The sequence below is a fragment of the Ursus arctos genome, unplaced genomic scaffold (assembly GCF_023065955.2).
Source record: "Ursus arctos isolate Adak ecotype North America unplaced genomic scaffold, UrsArc2.0 scaffold_9, whole genome shotgun sequence".
NCBI classification, from domain to species: Eukaryota; Metazoa; Chordata; class Mammalia; order Carnivora; family Ursidae; genus Ursus; species Ursus arctos.
In genome coordinates, this window is record NW_026623111.1 from 16,710,928 (window position 1) to 16,726,674 (window position 15,747).

Consider the following 15,747-nt stretch of genomic DNA (forward strand, 5'->3'; position numbering starts at 1 on the left):
AACACAAGCAGGGGGAGTGAGAGAGGAAGAGGCAGGCTCCCAGCAAAGCAGGGACCCCAATGTGGGACTCGATCCCAGGACCCTAGGTTCATGACCTGAGCTGAAGGCAGACCCTTAACGACTGAGCCACCCAGGTGCCCCGGACCTCAGTTTTCTAGTCTGAAAAATGGACACAGTGATACTGCAACAGAGCCACTTACCATGTGTATAACAGGATCCAGATCCATGCTTAACACAAATTCGATGTCCCATTAACATTTAGTTTGCTTTCCTTAGAAGTCAGTTGGCATACATTTTCAAAATCTGGCTCACTGAACCTCTGTCTCACCAAATATCTTTTAAGTCGAGCAATGTCTTTGTCTGTTCAGGGGGCTATAATAAAATACCACAAACTGAGTGGCTTATAAACAACAGAAATTCACACTTCCGAAGGCTGAAAGTCCAAGATCAGGGTGCCAGCATGATCAGGTGAAGGCCGCCTTCCTGGCTCTTAGAAGGAGCCTTTTCACTGTGTCCTCCCATGGTGGGAGGGGCTAGGTAGCCCTGTGGAGTCTCGTCACAAGAGTACTAATCCCATTCATAAGGCTCCATTCTCATGACCTAATCACCCCCCAAAGGCCTTTCCTTCTAACACCATCGCATCAGGGATTAGGATTCCGACAAGTGCACTTTGGTCGGGGAAGAGGGGGGACAAGGACACACAGATACCCAAACCCAGGCAAGCAATCTCCTATAAAAACTAAGAGTCAAAATAGGAATCAGACTGAATTTTCTTGAACAGGCAAAGTAAACTTTCTGAGCCTGGGTCCTCATCAATAAAATGGGGACACAGCTAACTCCACTGGGTTAGAGTTGCTTAGTCTTAGCACTACACACATTGGGTTCGGGTCAGTCTTCGCTGTAGGGGGCTGTGCTGTGTGGTCTAGTATGATTGGCATCTACCCACCAGTTACCATGAGTAGCCTCCCACACCCCAAACCGGAATAACCAAAAAAATGTCTCCAGACATTGCCAAATGTCCTTTGGGGAATAAATTTGCCCTCCCCCCCCCCGCAATTGAATCCACTACAGTAAGCACAATTAACTTGCAAACTATTTAACCCAGGACGTGGAACACAGTTGTGCTCAATAAATGTAAACTATTGATTTTTACCTAGAAATGCTACTGGTCACTATTTTAAGTCTTTAATATTATGCATAAGCATTGGTCACAATGAAGAGACTACTTAAGGAGAAGCCACCTATTTCCGTAGTGGCCCCAAAGCTGCCAGAAATGAAATGATTCGATAGGATTCTTTTCATGCCAATATTCATTAGGACCTTGGATTTAGAGCAATGCTGGCATCTCATTCTGCCTGAACTCCTTCTAGGGGGTCATCCTGTCTTCCCTGGTTGGTCCCATGCTGCATCCCTTAAAGCAAGGTGACATCATGCTGCCCAGGAAACAGGAGCTCAGAAACAGGGATAACTCTCAACTCTGCACTGAGTCTATGTCAGTCTGGCTCCATGTGGGTCTGATGAAGGCTTTTCCCTGATTGCAGTTTCCTTCAGGTTCTTTCTTTCAAAAAGCCTCCTGCCAAATTAACCATGCAAAGGTGCAGCTGTCACAAAGTAATGATTTCAACATTTGGGATGGTTAGTAGATTCTTGAAGGACTTTCCCAGAAAACTAGGAGTGTATTATAACAACAGATTTACGTGTGTATGTGGCTTCCTCAGCAGCCTCATCCCGTGGGCATTAGAGAGTGGGCTTGGTAGTGAACCACCAGTAATAGCCCAAGAGGTGCCACGAACCCGCCATATACAGGACTCATTTGCATAGACCGCTAGGACTACCGACTTTAGCGCCACCCACCGTCAGAGGCAACCCCCTCACCTCTTTTATAAATAAAGTTTTACTGAAACACAACCAGGTCATTGGGTCTTTTAAAAATCATCTATTTCAGGCTACAACAGCAGAGTTAAGTAGTTGTGACAGATACCATCTAGGCCACAAATCCTAAAATATCTGCTCTCTGGCTGTAGTAGTCTGCTAACGACTCCCAGAGACATAGCCACGTCCTGACCTGTGAGTATGACCTTGCTGGGAAAAAAGTCTTTGCAGACATAATTAAGAATCTTAAAGTGAGGAGATTGCCCTGCTTGTTGTTTTGGGGTTTTTTTTGTTTTTTTTTGTTTTTTTTCTGAATGGGACCTAGAGGACAACATAAGTGTCCTTATGTGGGGGAGGCTGAGGGGAATTACACACATACAGAGGAGGAGAAGGGGCGTGAAGACAGGCAAAGGCTGGAATTACAGCCACAAACCAAAGGATGCCAGGGAATGATGGCAGCCACCAAGAGCTGCAGGGGCAATGAAGGACACACACACACACACCCCGCCCACCCCAGAAACTCTGGAAGGAGCATCATCCTGTCAACACCTTGATTTTAGACTTCCAACCTCAAGAACTGTGAGAAAATACGTTTTTTAAGCCACCAAGTTTGTGATAATTTATTACAGTGATTCCAGGAAACTAATTCACTTGGCCTTAGACAGAAAAGTTCACTGACTCCTGGTGGCTTGGACGTACGTGCTGGCGCCCCCTGGAATTGTGCAGGGTACTGCAGCCCTGAGCTAAAGGCCTGAAGGTCAGGGTGGATGTTTCCCCGTTGAAACTTGCATCCACGTTCCTAGGTATTTGTTATGGACTGAGTGTTTGTATGTCCCCAAAATGTATATGTTGAACCTAACCCCCCCGCATTATGATGATATTGGGATGGGGCCACTGGGGGTGATCAGGTTATGTGGGTGAGAAGACTGATGTCTATGAACCAGGACACAGGCTCTCATCAGACACTGAATCCCCCAACAACTTGATCTTGGACTTCCAGCCTCCAGAACTATGAGAAATAAATGTTTGTTGTTTAAAATTACCCAGTCTATGGTATTTTGCTTTGCTTTGTAAGTGGACTAGACAGTATTGTTCTGCCACTTTGGGAAAGTTTAGCAAAATACTGCATATAGATTGTGACAATGCTTTTATATTTTCTATTTTATTCCTTCACTTTATGTATATAAAACTGTATGTATGTGTATACGTACATGCACATACAAATACAAATAGACATGTATCTACCTTCCAACTTAAGAAAAATAAAAGAGCATTACACATATTGTAAAAGCCACATCCATACTTTTCCCAGAGAGTACTAAATGTGATGCTTACCAAACCTGTGCACTTCTTTTTACCTTTATTGGTCATGCAATTATCCAAAAACAGTAACACAGTATTGTTTACAACACAGTTTTACGTGTTACATAATAGGTGTCCTTTTCTGTATCCTTCTAAAACTTGCTTTTCTAGCTCAATCAACATAGTATTTTTAAGATTTATCCACTTTGCTATATGAAGCTCTAGTTCCTTCCAATGTTTTCATGGACCACTGGGCCTGAGAGGACCACTCTCCTGCTGGTAGACATTGAAGCTGTCAGTTGTCATCATGGTAAACAGCACCATTAGAAATGTCCTTAAATATGTCTCTTGCCTACAATCGCAGGAGTTAACGCCAGCATTTTTACTCAGGAATGGATCTTCTAGGTTACAGAGCATGCATGTCTTCAACTGTAGCCTATGGAGCCATATCGCCTTCAAAAGGGATAGAATAATTTACAACGCAAGGACTAGAGTGTAAGTGTCCCAGTTTCACCAATCCTCACCCAAACCTGACATAGGCAGGATTTTTAAATAGTTGCTAATTTCATGTGGATGAAATGAGCATTTTTTCTTTACCTTAAAGCTCTCTTTGGGCAGTAACAGTGTTTTTCCCCAACCTCATACGCAAAATAGAAATAAGGGCGGGAGTCTGCCATGAGAGAAACAGTGAAATTGAAAATAAGTAAAAAGAAAAGGCAACTTTCTGAAATATAAGTCTGTTTGGAATGGTATCCAGTGAATGTCTGCAGAACTGGGAGAACACTGGGTTAACTGAGTGTGACGTGAGGTATCATTTCAACTCCAGTGCAAAAGTTTTCTTGCCCATTAAACAGGCGGCAAAATTACACTCTCTGCAGCTCTTCCTTGCTCCAAAAGTCTCTCCTCGGATTAAGAGAAAAAAAGAATCCCAAGCAGGGGTTGGCAATTCTATTACTTTAATGCCTCTTTTCTTCAGAACGTGTGAAAGCCTGTGGAAAACAGTCATGTGTCCCTGGGGTGACTTTCTACCACATCTGCCCATAACATCTCCATCAGGTAGGAGCTAGTCCAGCCATCCTGCCTTCCCCCAGCCCCACCTGCTCCCTTTCATCCCCTTTTGCCACAGGGATCCCCACATGCTGACCCCTCTGCCTGGAACACTCTTCCCTCCTCTTTAAGGAGCCGTGCCCCGAGCTCCCCAGCAAGATCATGGCTTCCCGGTCAACACACCTATCCTCTCAGTGGTCAAGTCTCCATCACTATATAACAAATAAGGTTCAATACTCAATCCTATAAAATGCGGGGTCATGTTAGTATGAAGTCAATGAAAAAATAACACTTTTCAGGTCCTCTCTAAGGTCACAGAATGCAAAAAAATAAACATTGAAAGGTACCTGGTACACAATGGACTGAACCGAGGGTCCTCAGTGGTCATATTGTGGTCACATCCTAATGAGCTTCCCTCTAAGAAATATAGAGCCAAGCATGGAGACTGGGCAAAGTGCAGCTGTCAGTTGTATTACACCAGATTCCAAGGCATTGCCAAATTCGTTTATTGTGGGATGTGTTTTCTTGGCTTTTAGTCCACATAAACTCTAATTTACATGCTATTAGATTGCTGTCCATCTCCCACCTGGAGTGTTAACTTCATGGTCACAGAATTCTCTATAATACAGAGTAAATGCTCAGGAGTTATTTATTGAAAGGAAATGAAAAGAAAAAATTACCATTACAGTCCTTTATGATTGGGAAAGAAAAAGAATAAGAAGCTATAGAAATGGATTCTCATTAAATTTAGAATAAGCTCCAAAGCCCTTGCTAAGCCCTCTGAGGCACTAAATGATATTTAACCCCTCTGCAGCCTTGCACTACCCTGCCCCTCACTTACCGTCCTCCAGATAAACTGCTCGGAGTTCCTAAGGCACACCGAACTTCTTTTGCCTAGAAGTTTCTTCCCCAGGTCTTTACCCGATTGACTCCTTCCCATCTTTCTGGCCCTGAGAGAAACCCCATTTGAACAACCAATCAAAAGCCAATTCTATCCCCCTCCAATCCAGCCACTTTCTGTCCAGTCCTCATCCTAGGCTGCAAATGTGTTGTCTCTTAACTTGCTTTGTGTTTACTCTTGTCCTGACCTTTTTCTCTATAATAGGTGCATAGAAGCTTACCTCTTTGTACCCCCAGCCCCCTACCGTGTCTTGCCCTGAGCACAGGCTCATCCAATATTTGGGGAGTAAAGAAGTAAAGATGACTCTATTCTGAAAGCATAGGGCTGAGGGCAAGAGAAGGCACAAAACCTAGAGAAGTCAGAGGCACCACAGTGTTTCTCTCCAAAACAGCACTTAGACAATAACCCACCCTACCCAGGAGGACACGAAGGTGAGACATGGGGTCTCATTTCCCCTTTGGACAAGCAGAGCAGGCAGCGCTAGTCCTCAACGTCAGTGCAAATACATTGTGTGTAAGGTCTCAATGACATCAAATTATTATCAAATTAAAACTCAAAACCTAATTTTTTTTAAGTGGGCTCACTAGAGCCTAATGCCTTGCTTGAACTCACAACCCTGCATTCAAGACCTGAGCTGAGATCAAGAGTCGGATGCCTAACTGACTGAGCCACCCAGGCACCTCTCAAAAAATAACTTTTAAAGACAAAAACACACAAGCAACATACACGAAAGTGTTTTATTTCAAGCGGCGTAAATGATTTCTCGTGAAAATCTGGATCTCTTTAAGATCATCCAAAAATAAAGCCAAGGCAGACGAGACGCTTCTACAAATCAAGTCTCCTGGTTTCATCATAGAATTAAATGTGTCCTATTTAGGAGCGGTTTGTGAAGCCCCAGAGATTCCCCAAAATTCATTCTGAAATTACAGATTTTATTTCTAAAAACAACCATGATTAAGCATGACATTTACAGATGCCTGCTCTTCAGTAAAGCTGCAATTTGGGAAAAATCAAAGCCATAAGGAAATAAATTACGTAACGGAGGCTTTTCATTACGCTCAATCTAGCTCGCTCTGGGTTAAGAGCAAATGAAACTTGATTATTCGGCCGGTTACTCTACAGCTCCTGTGTTTAATTTACTTTCCCTCAGAAGATTAAAAAAGTCATAGGAACTATTATTACATGTAGATTTGAACTTTTTTTTTAAGCTTATTTCATAAGTGATTAGTGTTTTTAAAGAGCAAAAAGCCCTTCATCTGCTATGATTTACCCTAGCTCGGCCAATAAAATGCCTTAATTAAAGCCTAGCTGAAATCTACTATCCACTTTTTTTAAAAAGCTATTCAAAATAAAAGTGAAAAGAAACCTTATTATTTATTGACTATTTCGAGTTTTCTTAGTGAATGCAATGAGCTGACAGTCTAAACAAAGAACGGATTCTTTTTAAAAAACCAGTTTTGGTCACTTCACATTGAAAAGCCTTCTATGAAAAAGTAGCTCAAAATGCAGTCTCTGCTAAGATGTTGTTGCCTTTTAAATTAAGATTTAAAATAAGGCAGGCTTATAAAAAGACAGCCAACCCCTGACATCTTCTGCAAACGCTCCTGTATTTGTCAATGAGACAAGATGTTGGTTTTCTGTAGATAGAGTGGCATCTATTTATACGATCTGCAAAAAGTTTTAATGCCTTAAAGAAAGATGGTTATCAGATTGTTGCATTTTAACTGGCCCATACTTTCTAACATCTCTACGCATGCAATGGAACCACCCGAGCTTTAACGTAAAGAAAGAACGGATATTATTTTTTTATAGCTTCAATCCTGAGATGCATGTGGTTGACTTTTTGCAACGAACTTTCTAAAAGTTTTCGTGAGCTCTGATAGCCACTAAGAGCGTGTATTCAAACACACACACATACATACACAGACACAACTTGAGTCTGGGATTTGTAATACACGTGGACCTGCCAGGCCCCTGCCTGATACCATCAGCAACACTGGGGTCCCTTGGAACGCAATGCCGGGTTCCATCTTTTAGTTCAACCATTAGCGTTCTCATGGTTCCCAACTCTGTCACAGCCTGCTGGTCCCCCTCAGTCATTGCCTGTTTGACACAAATGCTCTGTCTCATTTTAGTTTTTGCTCTCCTACATAACGATTCTCTTTCCCTCTGCAGGTGCATACTTGCACTAATTCCACAACCTCTGCCAAGCACCATTCACCCACAGGATCTCCTGGACTGCCTAAAAACAAGGTGGTGACACGTCTTCCTTCTGCCTCCATCTAGCCCCTGATCCGAGCTCTAAGTACAACAGCAACATTCTGTCATTGCTCATCACACACATGCCTGGCTTTTTAACATGGTCATGTTGTATGATCATGCTGGATATTTATCAAATCCCTACTAGGTGCTAAATATTGTTATGGACACTGGGGACACAAAATTGGTTATGCTTTTGTCCCTGCAGTCTACATGTTTACGATGTCACTGGCAGTGAGGGAGAATCGTATTATCTTTTATAACAGTGTGTGAGCAATTCCATTCATTCATGTCTTCAATCATATTTGAGCACTTCATATGTACCCATCACTGTGCCAAGTATTAACTGTGCGATGGTGAAGAAATCAGTTCTGGTTTTTGTCCTGCCTGCTCCTGGAGTGTACAATCTGGTTGTCTGGTTGTAGGAAGCAGACAATAAGCGTGCAAGTAAACACAAGTTTAAAATCAAATAGGAGAGCTGTGAGTGAAATCAAGAAACTGTAGAAACAGAACATACTGGGAAGAACAGGGCTGCACAAAAAGGGGGATCTGAGAAAGTGGGGTAGACTATTCACTCATTTAGCAAAAAATTCTGGAGGTATTTATTCCGTGAAGTGTTGTGCCAGAGAGGCAGCGGTGAGGAGAGCAAAGTCCCTGCTGTCCTCATTCTAGTGAGAGAGGAAAGATAATAGAAGTAATCAGAGAAACATAATATGTCACATGGCAATAAGGGCTACAGAGAAAATCAAGGCGGGGTGAGGGATTAGAGCGGTCAGCAATGAGGGTGGTGTCACCCCCAGGGTGTCACAGGGGCTCAGAGAATGGACGACATCAGTAAGACAAGCCTTCTCAGAAGAGAAAACACTTGAGCTAAAACTGAAGCATGAGTAAGAATTGGCCAAATAATATTAGGAGAGGGAGAGAGAATGGTGGGGGGGGGAATGGAGGAAAGAGGGTGCAGGGAAAGGTCTAAGGAACTAGAACCTCAGGGCTTGAGTGAAGGAAGAGAAGACCAGAGCCAGCAGGAGTCAGAGCATGAAGCAGGGGTCTGTGCAAAGTTAACCATCTGGAACTTTATCCAAAAGTTGTAGGAAGGATTCTCGGCAGGGGAATGAATTACAACTATCACGCCCTCAGCCCAGCGGAAGACGGCTGGGAGGGAGGCTAGCCAGCGTGGTCCACCAGCAAACACTGACCGTGATCCAGGAGTCAGGCGGTGATGGCTGTGAGGATGGTTGGGAAGAGGGTGGATCTGGCAGGTACTGGGGGTGTAGAACGGACGGAACGTGCAGCTGCTTGGATGTGCGCACAGGGGTCAGGGGAGAAGAGTTCGGTATGCCTCACCATGATATGTCAAATTCTTTGAAACATGCCTCTTTCATACCCTCTGACCCCATCTTTACCAGTAGCCACACAGTGTGGCATGGCTGGCTTTCTTTAAGCCTTTGAAGGTGCCAAGCTCCTTCCCAGCTCTGGGCCTCTGTGCACCCAACCCCCACTTCCCCGCGCCTGCAATGCTCTTTCTTGCCTTCGGTCTTGGCTGGGCTGTCCCTTCTAGTCATTCGGGTCTATGTTCCCATGTCATCTAGAGAGGGCTCCCCTGATCTTCCCCCAGATCGGCTTAATTCCATGTATTCATCACACCCCGGTCTCTAAAATCATTTTCTTTAATATATTCATGTGTCAATTTTCTCAGAGGTTTGTTGATCCACACTCCTGTGGATATGTTGTTTATATATACCAGCGGGGTCCATGCTGAGCTCCAGGAGGGCAAAGGCTCCACTTTCCTTCTTCAGCACTCTGGCCCTGGCCCGTTGAGAACACTCAATACATATCTTATGAATGAATGAATGAATGAATGAATGAATGAACGAACGAACGAATGAAGGAACGAACGAATGAAGGAATGGGTAACAAATTGCACAGAGCTTAAAGCTTAGTGGTAAAGCTGCCATAAATAAAAGGTTCTTGTTTTGGGAGACACAAATAGAAAACAGATTGAAAGGTACACATTTGAAAATAATACACAGAAAAAAAGAAAGAAAATAAGCCCCATTTAATCTTGACCTCTACTAAAATGTTGGCTTTAAACCAGGGATCAGCAAACATTTCCTGTAAAGGGCCAGACAGTAAATATTTTAGGCTTTGCAGTGTGTAAGGACACTGTTACAACTGCTCACCTCTGTCCTTGTAACAGGAGACCAGCCATAGGCAATACATAAGCACACATTTATGTATTATGTAAATACATAACACAAAATGTTATTTACAAAGCAGTCTGGAATTGGCCACAGAGGCTGCTGACTCCTGCTTTAGACTAACACAGTAAAAGCACGATAGGGCACACACAATTGAAGCACATAAGGAAGAGGAACTACCTTTTACTGAGAATCAGACTTTGTACAAGATGCTTTGCATACATATCTCATCCAATCTTTTTAACAATTCTGGTAGGTGAGCGTTATGACACCTATTTGGCAATACTTAAGAGTTCAAAGAGGAGACATAAGCTGCTCAGATTATACAGTTAAGGAGCCAGAATTTAAATCCAGGCAGTCTTTCTGACTCTCAGCTTTCTTGTTTATCATTTATCCTTTCATCGATTTTCCTCTCATAGCCACAAACCACCTCCCCACCCCATTTTTGGAAAGAGGTATAAACAGCTGTGCACATAATGTAAACACACTGATTCCAATTCCACAAACATTTACTGAGTACATACTATGCACCAGGCATTGTGATAGGGGCTGGGGATTCAAAACTTATAGACCATCTTTCTCTCTGATCTGTCTAAATTGCAGCTTGTTAGTATCAGATACTGAATTTCAAAGGCTACCAATTGGCACTCCAGTATTACGTCCTTTATTTTCCTAGACTTGCTAATGGTGTTTTCTACCATATTAATGATGTCTTTTCTGTGGTCCTGTCTGCCTTCTATAAACAAACCACAGGTGTGTATTTTGTGTTGTCGGTGCGCAAGGCCTGCTGCTGTCTGTCCCCTTGCAGAGAAGTGTCCCCCATTAGACTGTTGCCCACAGCACCGGCTGCTCTATACAGCTGACTCCCAGCTACACAGCTTCCCATTACCAGTCGATCAGACCGTGTGATTCACGGCGTCCTTGAAGCATTGCTTCCATATGTTTGGGTTAAATACCTCCCAGGGCCCACATAATAACAGAGTGTTATTTCTATGTTTTGGGATGGATTTAAGAGTGAAGATGTGTGTGTGTGTGTGTACGTGTGTGTGTGTGTACGTGTGTACGTGTGTGTGTGTGTGCGTGTGTGTGTATAGCACTTGTGTCAAATTCTCAACATATCTGTTTCTCCCCATGCATTCTCCTGTGGGACTTCCAATTTAACCAATAAAAATCTCCTCTATCTCTTATCTGGTGATGAAAATTGTATCTTAGAAAAATGCTACAGCCCAGTTGTTGTTTTTCAATTACCTTCTATGTAATAGCATCAATAATGGAGAAAAATGTTTGGGGAAAAGGAAAAAGTCTCCCTGTTTTCAGCACTCTCAGACTACTTCTCCCTAGAACCATTTCCTTTATATACTCGGCACCCTGTACCTACCCAATTTAAGGTATGGGTTCATGTAGCAGAGATTCTTGATGAATACATGTTTCCCTAACCCATTACATTTTTTAAAAACAGAACCAATATTTCACATCCTCTGTGGACTGGCCATCAACACCTATTCTACCTATAGAGGAAAAATTCATTTATGAGCTACTTAGTCTGTCATTTTCAAAGAACCACCACCTTTAAGCATTTAGCATCGATTACGGTGTCAGAAATCAAAGGAAATCCTATTCCAGGGAAAAGCTGGGCTTTGAGACTCTGCAAATAACAACCCAAATGACCTACTTGTGCCCCAGCTTGTCTTGGCCAGAGTTCGATCTTGAGCAGAATTGGGACCAATCAGGAATCAGGATTTTCTTTCTTGCTATTGATATCAAAGCTCTTCCCTCTGTTTCATCTTCTGAGTCAACACAGTCAACTGAATACTGTACATTCTCTTTCCTGCAACCTAAATCGCTCTTGTGTCATCTCCTCTGTCTCTTTCTGCCACCAACCAGGCCTTTGATAGTTCTCAACCAAGTGGATGCAACAGAGTCTTTGTATGGCTTCTTTCCTTCAGGCTTGCTCCCCTGATGTCCTTCCTCTCTGTGCAGACCAAAGTGATCAGGCCTGGCCATTCATAATAGTAATAACTACTATTGACTGTACTTTATATGCATTACTCATTTAAGTACAACAGACACAGACACATACATACATGCCCCTGACCAGTATCACTCCCATTTTTCACAGGAGAAAGCCAAGCTTTCTAATGAAGTTAAAAAAATTGACCAACCCCATAGAGCTACATATACAGCTATGCTCTATATCTAGGCTTCTCTAACACGTGTGTGACCTTGCTGTGTCATTCTATTGCAAATTCCTTTTCCATAGATGCAAGATCTATTGGAATAATTTAGGTCAGATGCCACGTTTTTCCAGGGAAGATGAAGCATCTTGAGGGATAGACTTATTAACACTATATCCAAGAAGAGAAAGGTAGATCCCCAAATTACAATTAGAAGGAGAATGGCAAAATTGGCAAATGGAAAACTGGCAAAATCAAGATAGCTTCTCTTTAGAGTCAACCACAAAACTCACTGAGAAATGACCTCAAATTCTATGATCAGACAGATTTAGCACATGCTATTTCCTACAGGTGAAAATATCATTAACTGACAAAGAATGTGGCTCCTAGAGACACTAAAATGTGGATTAGCTGAATGAAGTTAGTTGGTTTAAGAACAGGGGAGAGCCAAGTGGTCCAGGCTAGGACATTCAACACCCTTAACAGGGTACCAAACTCCCACCTAACTTACCTTGGCTTACAGACTTTAAGCCTCCTGAGGTGGTAGTGGTAGGAAAAAATAAATATATTGGCCACATCTTGCAGCCTTCGGAGCTGTCCTACAAGAAAAATGAGCCTACATCACAGCAGAAAACAAAAAATCAAGGAAATGTACCTATGATAAAAGAAACACTTTGGGTGCTAGGAGTGCCATAATTTAAAGTGTTGTTGCATGGGAAAAGTATACTCTTGTACCTCACGCTCAAGTGAGAGATTAAGGGAAACTGGAGTTTAGCAGGAGGGAGGACTGGTAAGATTTGGGAACCAGTCCTTTCTCATGAACTTCATGTCGACGCTCCACCAGCAAAGGTAGAAATAATCATGGCACTTCTGGTTTAAAACAAGTTTCATTTTCTTGGGGGTAGAAGCCATTAAGCTAAACAATAAGGAAACTCTGACTATGTCCAAGCAAGATAACTGACTATATAATGAGAGCATGAAATTTTCAGGAAAAACAAAATAGACTGGAAGCCTCCTAGGTATCTGAAGGAAAGGTATTGCCAAGGAAACCCAAACACTAGCCACCCATCTCTAAGTCAATCCTGTGGTCTTGCAACTCCGCTACCTGGGACCTGTGCCATTACAACTATGCAGTCACATGAAGGGCATCCTTACCTGTCATTTACTCAGTTGTTGACCATGAAGAAATATAAACAACAGCTTATAAAGCAGGACCAGGAGCTAACGGGAGTTATGGACATGAAAGATCCTCCCAAAGAGCAGATCACCGAGACTGCCCAATGTCTAGCTAAAGAACTTAGTCTACTGTCACAGTAGAGAGTTTTGTCTTCACAATTCCATCCTCATCCAGCAAGATATGTGTTCTGTAGACTGCAACCTACTGTGTTCTTCCCACTCTCTCCTTTTCTAAGTGGGAGTCCAATTGCAGTTCACAACTGTATTCAGGATATTGGGGGCTTGTTAACTTTTAATTAGGTTCTCAATTATGAAAATCCATATCCCAGTATGACTGAGGTGACCATCAGTCACCAGGGATCTTAGATTAGCAGATGGATGAGTAACTCATGAAACCTGGAGTGGTAACTCCCAAGGAGAGGGTACGAACATTCCATGTAGGTTGAGCAATGTTAAATATATGCTTGGGAAGAACTGTTGATATGAATGTGGAATAGCCAAATGGGTAAAGCATGGCAGTCAGTATTAGTAGACTATCCAACAGCCATTCCCCTCTCTTTTCTTCCTTGCTAACAGAAATATAATTATGTATAACATGGCAATACTCCTGGCTCCTAGAATGAATCATGATTGGTTTTTCTAGATAAATCATGACATTCCTGTCTATAGCCTTTAGGCAAATACTCACTTTCCCAATCATCCTTGCAATTTAATTAGCCAAATGAGACCTAAGGAGTAAGTTCACTGGGGGCAGGGAGACTTTTATACTTTGACAAAAGGAAATATTTTCCTTTCCTATTTAGAAAAATGTGGAAGTCATTTTGTGACCATGAACCAATGAATGAAAGGATAAAATACAGGCTGGGATTGAAGAAGAGGATGGGAAACTCTGGGACCATATTTTTTATTGTTATGAAAACAGATCAACTTTATAATTGATGCTATAGGTGAGATTTCTGTTGTAGCTTAAAACATGTCCAATTCACAAATTGATCATACACTGTGTGTAGGATATGGCAGAAGGACCCTTGTGAAGAATAGAAGGAAGCAATGAAGATAAATTATCACTGAATCATAACTTCTTTTAAAATTATCCTTCTTGAAATGGTTATTTTAACAAAATATCATTTTTTGAATTAGCTCTCAATTTATATAGTATGTAGAACTGTTAATGAATATACAAATGGCCAAAACCCTACCAAAATAGACAAAACACAATAAACGGTGCTGAATACAACTGAGTAGTTGATGAACAATTATCAGTGGATGGTAAATATACTGAGATGTCAAGAGAAACTTACAATTGAAAATATGCCAAGCAGTTTACCATACCTTTACTTTTGTTTGCTTAAATGCATCTTCCTAGAGACTAATTCTATCCCATGTTAATCTTTTCACATCCCACAGTTTTATAAACTTAAGAGTTCATATCCTGATAAGTGTTGTCTCCTCAATCAGTGGACTTCTAATTCTAAGGCCAGCTTTAGAAGACATTTTAATACTACTTGTTCAGCCTCTCTGTTACTTCATTTACTCTTAATATTATACTTGTTCTTTTTCATTCTTTCTTTTATTCAATAGATTATTTGTTACTTCTGTAACTAATTCAAATTCTCAGCAGAACTGACTCACCTGATCACTTCCCACACTCTACCCATTCTTCTCCACCACCCCTGACCTACTACCTTTGGTGTTGTTTGCCGTGTCCTTCCTTGACCTACCTCTAAACATTAAGGATTCCGAGGATATAATCCTCATCTCCTTCTCTTTCCTACCTATGATCTTTCCATGAATGATTTCATCCGGTCCCAATTTTAAATAAAATGTATAAGACTCAAACATTTAATATCTTCAGCCATAACATCTACCCTAAAATCTATTATATCTAACTGCCAACTTGAAATGTCCACTAAGATGTTTAGGAGAGATGGAACCCTAAGGGTTATATCCAAAGCTGAATTCCTGGTTTTTCAATCCCTTCCCAACTTCTTCTCCCTCAGTTTTCCCCATGTCAGTAAATGATACCATCACACATGCTGGAACTAAAGCCAAATGCCTAGAGATCATCCCTACTTCCTCTTTATTTCCCACATCCAACTCATTAGCACATCTGGTCAACTCCACCTGCATGGTAGATCGATTTGAATCCAACTACTTCTCTCTCGACATTCCAAACCTGACACATCTCCTGTCTGGGATACCACAGTAACCTCCCAACTCATATCCTTGCTTCCATTCTTTCCACCTCATCATGCATTTCCCATAAATTGGCTAGAGTGCTCTTTTTTTAAATGTAAATTATATTCTGTCACTTCTCTGCATAAAGCCCTCATAATAGTTTCCGATCACATTTAGAGCCAAATCCAAACATCTTCTTCTAGCCTCCTAGGTCCTCGGCATGATCTGGCTCCCACCTACCTCTCTGACTCATCTTCAAATATTTCCACCTTACTCCCTACACTCCAATCTCCCTGTCCTTGTTTATGACCTTTTAATGGTCCCAGCTTATTCTGTTTTGGGGTCTTTGCCAAAGCTGTATCCCCTGTCTGGAAAACTCTTCCCCCAGATAGTCACACAAATGACCATTTCTTATCATCCAGGCCTCTACTCCTGGCTCACCTCCTCAGACAAGTCCTCTCTGGCCAATGAGTTTCAAGCAGCTACCCTAGTAGTCTCAGTTCATCATACTGCTTTCCTTCTTTCATTGAAAGTATTGTTAGCTGATATTTTCTAATCTATTTATCACCTGTCCTCCTCCAAAAGAATCTATACTCTTTGAGATCAGGCACCTTGCCTGACTCTCACATTGCTGTGTCCC